The following is a 6,555-nucleotide window of genomic DNA, read 5'->3' on the forward strand; positions in this document are numbered from 1 at the left end:
AACTCTAAAGAGCTTTCAATATATATATATATATATATATATATATATGCCTATAATTATAATTTAATACTTAAATGAACGGAGACGTGGTCTGCAGCCTGCAAAATCGTGCTTCTCCTGTTTGAGCTGTGAAATTGACAGCACTCTAATCCAATTGCGTTGTAAATACGGGAAATAATTGGCAGCGAACCAGACAGTGAGTAGGTGTGTTCTACTTCAAGCGGCGCTACGCTGCTCATTAGCGCATGACATCAGAGGCAGCGCGTGGAATTTTAAATGCACCCGAATTGCTCCCGCACCGCAGATATTATACTCTGATCAGTCTGTGCTGTTGGGGGGGCACAAGGGGGGGCCAAGCATAGTTTGAGGGGGGACCCTGCCACCCCTCTAGACACGCCCCTGCGAGGGGGGCCCTGCTCCCTACCTCGCACCGGGCCCCGCGTCAGCTAAGGACGGCCCTGGTGGAGACATAACTAGATTTAGTCCAAAGAGTCCTCATGACAATCTGGTATTTTAAATCCTATTTTTTAACCCCAAAAAAAGTAAAATATAAATGACGCAGAATAAAACTATTTTTTACAAATCATCTCTTAGGACCTTACTGTAAATTATGAATGAATCATCCAGTGCAGCGACAAAGCAAATTTTCGGTTTTATTCTCTAGAGAGTTTCAGCATGAGTAGGTTATCTGGACATTACTAAAATATCACATTAGGTGGAGGGACAAAGTCAATGTTAATGCACTTTGTTAATGCACATACTCCCTTTTTTCCTTTCCAAAATACATCCAGCACACAGAAACAGTTCAATTAGCCCAAAAGCCAAATGTGAGTGTGTGTCTGGCTGCTAGTCTTTCCATTCATAATAAGAAACACTGAGTAAACATCTATTACATCTAGCCATGACTGCAGTTGCTTGAGGTACATGCTCCAGAACACCACGATTCTTGATGAAAATGGCCAATCATGTTCAAATTCACCTCTATACTGAAATCACATCTTTTTCCCAGCTGGGTCACCAGAACAATGCCAGCTGCCGGTGCGGGTCTAAAGTCAAGAGGCAAACAGATGGATAACAGTAGAGGCTGATGTCAAAGGTTGTGGGGTCAGTCCAAGTCTAAAGTATTTTGGCACAGATTCATCCAATTAGGCAGATGCCAACATGCACTCTCAGAAATAAAGGTACAACAGCTGTCACTGGGGCGGTACCTTTTCAAAAGGTACACCTTTGTACCTATTAGGTTCTATGTACACTTTAAGTACTAATATGTACTTTTAAGGTACCAAAATGGACCAAAATGCTGTAATCTGTTAATATGGGCACTGGAATACATATGCACTGCATTCATATGCAGTCTGAAACCACTGTGGCTTTAGAGCAGGGGTGTCAAACTCTATTCCTGGAGGGTCGGCGCTTTAGTTTAGATTCAACCCTAATTAAACACACCTTATCCAACTAATCAAGTCCTTCAGGCTTATTTGAAAACGACATGATATGTGTGTTGGAGCAGGGTTGGAACAAAACTCTGCAGGGCTCCGGCTCTCCAGGAATTGAGTTTGACACCCCTGCTTTAGAGACACAATGTAATGTGTTTTGCTAAAGGGAGTGTGATCAGCATTTTGACCGTCTAATCACATTCATTGCTGATGTAACTGCATCATTGACTACATCACTCTCACTTAGCATGAAGGGATGGGTCCACCCACAGGATGTAGATGAGTTTGTTTCTTCATTAGAACAGATTTGGAGAAATCTAGCATTACATCACGAATGGATCCTCTGCAGGGAATGGGTGCCGTCAGAATGAGTCTGAACAGCTGATAAAAATATAACAGTAATCCACAAGTAATCCACACAATGCCAGTCTATTAAGTAACATATTGCGAAGCAAAAAGCAGCATGTTTTTAAGAAACGAATCCATCAAGATGTTTTTACCTTCATATTCGGATAAAAGACAAGTACAAGATCAAGCACCGTTTAAGTAGAGACAGTCCAAAACAGTTCTAAAGAAATATGTCGGTGGATTTTGGACAAAAGAAGAGGGCCTTTATCCACTGGAGCAAGCATTATAATGGATTATAGACTGGTATTTTGGTCTGAATTGACAGTTTAAAAGTTAAAACATCTTAAAGGGGTCATATGATGCGATTTCATTTTTTCCTTTCTCTTTGTTTCTTACATACATGCAGCTTTTCACTTAACATGATGTTAATTGAAAGACTGGAGTCATATGGATTACTTGTGGATTATTGTGATGTTTTTATCAGCTGTTTGCACTCTCATTCTGACGGCACCCATTCACTACAGAGGATCCATTGGTGATTTCTCCAAATCTGTTCAGATAAAGAAACAAACTCAACTACATCTTGGATGAACTGAAGACGAGTACATTTTAAGCAAAGTTTCATTTTTAGGTGAACTATTCCTTCCTAAGACTGAATGAAGGCTTAATTCATTGCACAAGAACAAACTGTGATCAAGATTTCAAGTGTTTAAATTCATAGAATGTATACGAGAACTGAGAGGTTTGCTGTGCCGTGCACAATGGAAAGATGAAGACTTATAAATAGGATTATTTGAAAGCTATATGAAACTTTTTCCTGGTACTGCTTTTCGATGCTTACTTAAGAAATAAAGCCTTACAGCAGGCCAGAAACACAATTAACAAACACAGTAAATCACACTTATGGGTTCATTATAATCTTATCAGCTCATAGGGAGAACTGGGAAGCTGCGATATCTCTAGTTGTCCAGCACATGCTGTCTCCCCTCATTTCGAGTCCACAGTTTCATCACAAGGCTGTATATCTGCCTCTTTAATTAGGACTGATTCAATACTAATCACATCTGCCCAGTGATTATGATTATCTAATGTTCCGGCAACATGCCTCATGCTTTGATTACACTCCAAAGAGAGAAAGACAACATACAGACTGAGTACTGAAAGTAGAGAACTGAAACACAGCCGTCTTGATTCTGATTGGTCGAAATATTAGGCGGGGACCAATTTCCTAAATAAATATGATCTCGTATCACTCTGTGGTCTCTTTCTTCTCACATTATAAAATCATTTCAACTCAAAAGTTTTTTTTTTAACAAATAATATTGTTTTCATTGCATTAAATTGATCAAAAAGTGTCAGTATGTACATTTATAATGTTACAAAAGATTTATTTTAGAAAAAATGCTCGACTTTCTATTCATCAAAAAAATAAAAATAAAAATTATTACAGTTTTTAACAACAAAAATATACAGTGGGTACGGAAAGTATTCAGACCCCCTTAAATTTTTCACTCTTTGTTATATTGCAGCCATTTGCTAAAATCATTTAAGTAAATTTTTTTTTCCTCATTAATGTACACACTAACAGCAGGAATCAAACTACAAAATAAAAGACATGAAAACATGAACATGACAAAACCCAAAACACCACATTACAATCACTTACTAATTAAATAGGATAGGAGATGACACTAGACAGGAGGAAAGGACATACTGCCAGAGGGTTGACAATTAAATCCTAATTATAAATGTTATTTTTGCCCCATGAAAACCAATAATGAACTTGATCATTCCCGCTTTGATAATTTCAAATGACAAACTGCAGCCACATCACTGCAGTAATGGACTTAATATTCAGCTAATTAGATTGTTACTTACCAATGGCAGTGTGTATTTGTTCTGCTCGCATAAACTAATTTAATACACTCCTGTCAGGTTCATTGTTTTACAGATACATTATGCTCATCTGAGTCCGTGGCCTAAACAATTTCTATAAGCTATGGTTACATGATTATTATGACAGCGTCAAAGCTCTGCTTGTCGGCTAAACTGACAGTCCACATGCTGAGGTAGTCTTTTATCATTCTTCTTCCAGCAAGGGATTATAGGAAGCAATACCAGTGTCTTTTAAGGATGTTTTTTCCTCAGATAGCAGTTAGAGTGGTCAGAGTGCTGCTTTCTGTTGTACGATGATATGTTGAGTCTATTTATAGAAAGTGAGAAATGTGGACAGCGGCCAGTGTCCCAAACATAGTGTACCGCATAGACTTATTCAGACACACACACATTGTGAACACAAACTAACACACTCACAAATGAAAATGACTTGTACAAAGGTAATTTTGATGAACTCCATATGGAAATTTAATTAAGAAATAACTGCTGCTGAAACAGAACACTTTAACACATAAAGAAACAATCGATACTGAGTTCTGTTAAAATCCTCGGCTTTTAGTCTCTGCTGTGCTAACAAGTATTAGAGCGGCACACAAAAGTCGCTCAATAGGGCTCAGTTAAAGCATTCAGTCTTTTTTCTTTGATTTTTTTTCTTTTTTAACTTTTGTAAACAATGTATTAAAGTAGAGGAATATGGTATTGTGCTAGGACAATGTGTTATGATTTTTATTTGATCAAATTCAAACGTATTCCTTCTTAACAGACTGTTCAATAACTAGTTCCGACAACAACAAAAAAATAGCAGTTGTCAACCGTTCTATGATCACTTAATGACTCAATATTCACTTCTGGCTTATTTATAAACCTCTACAAACTCAAACCAGTTGGCCCTTGACTCTTTGCACCTGTTCTTCATTTTACTCTACCTGAGATTTTGCCCACTGTCTATAGACAATCAATAACTCAATTAATAAAGCCATTCAGTCACCATTACACATTAGCAAGACTTGCCTCGCTACTATGGCAACTGCTCAAGGGCTGACATCCTATAGCAGCAGCGCAGGATAATAACTCTCAGCAGGACGAGAGTAGCAGTAAAGCAGTCAGGACAAAATTTTATACATTTATGCATGTTAATCATTAATTTTCCACAGAATAAAGCTAAAAACACAGTTTTAACTTTTTTAAGCATTCTCCACCAAGTTCATAATACTGTGCTTAGACTAAGGAATAAAATAAAATAAAATAATAAAATAAAATAATAAAAAATAAAATAAAATAATAGATGAAGTGTCAAGTTAACACAATGTCAATATTTTCCAGATAATATTTTAACATATTTTTAAAATTTATTTTACAGCATAAATGGGTTTTTTATACATGTAAATATATACACCATAAAAAAATTACATTTAGTTTAATGTTACCCGCGATTTCTGTTAAATTCCAAATTTACTACACTGTACAAAAATATTTTCCAATTTAATTTTGAAGTTGTAAAGATTATTCAAATGTTTTACTGAATATTTCAGTCTTTCTATTTTACAATTCAATTTGTTACTTGCCGTTTCTTCGTAATTATTTGTGAAATTTACTAGCAAACTCTGAGTGAAAATTAATTTTAAAAAATTCAGTGTAGCTACAGCATTTCCGAGAGAAAATGACTTCAAAGTAAATGCTACATGAAATTTTAATAGCTGTTGTTATAATTTAGAAATGGGGACCCACACAGTAGGATCATCATATTTGGGCGACTGTGGCATCTTCACTATTATAAATAGCATTACTTTTACTATAGTATTACCATGCAATGGTATTTTTTGACTTTACAAATCAAATAACTCTAAAACAAACCAAGAAAACAAGTAGCAGCAAGAGAACAGACCACATCAGAGAATAAAAAACAAACCTGTTTATACGTAATCCCTCTTTCCAACTGTCTGAATAAATCTAATTCATTCTCAAATCAGCGATACCTTCCATCACCCGTACTGAGTCTGAGTACGTTTTTTGCCTCCAGCATGACTCTGAGAGCAGCTTGTGTCTATTTGCCTATGGACAAATTGGACAGTTGTTCATTTTTGGAGGTTTACCACATCCAAAAAGTCCTGAAGAAGCCCTCTTCTGCCTAAACAAACTCCTAGACTCTGGAGGAGTCTCAGCAGACCACCACAGGGGCCTTAAGTGGGGCTGGTGCTGGGAGCTTTTGATATCACTTCCTCCATTAAAGCAACCTGTGCTCCTCTGGGGTTTTTAAATGCATTAATCCTTTGTCCATATCACTAAATCAACAGTCTAACAGGAGCCAAAAAGAGGATGCCACAGGGTTTTGGGAGAGCGAGAAAGGGAGAGAGAAAGGGGAAAAGAAAAGTGACTTCTAAAAATACCCTCCTCAATTCAACTGCTCTGTAAATAGGCTCAATATATAACCTGCCAGTGAAACTGTCTCAGAGCACTTGTTAAGAGAGAAACGGTCACCTCATCTATTCCACTTTCTGATACAGTTCAATGAACCAATATATACATAGCATACTGTATACTATTATTAAAAATATATACTTTTTTTTTTTTTAAATAATGACTAACATATGGACACGTACATGTATTCAAGGTGCAAGAAAAATGTTTTTTTAGTTTTTACTCGGTTCACCACAACATTTAGAGTCATTAAAATGAAATTAAAAATCAAATGAACAACACTAATACAAAGTTCAACCAGATCATTAAAACTACTTTTCGGTAACACTTTACATTAAGGTTCCCTTTATAAAGGGTTTATAAAGGTGTTAATAAATGACTAATAAATCACTTACAAATGCATTATAAATCATTGATATGCAGTTATAAATGCGTGAGTAAAAGGGTGATTTTGATG

The sequence above is a fragment of the Sinocyclocheilus rhinocerous genome, unplaced genomic scaffold, assembly GCF_001515625.1.
Source record: "Sinocyclocheilus rhinocerous isolate Xijiao unplaced genomic scaffold, SAMN03320098_v1.1 scaffold1152, whole genome shotgun sequence".
NCBI classification, from domain to species: domain Eukaryota; kingdom Metazoa; phylum Chordata; class Actinopteri; order Cypriniformes; family Cyprinidae; genus Sinocyclocheilus; species Sinocyclocheilus rhinocerous.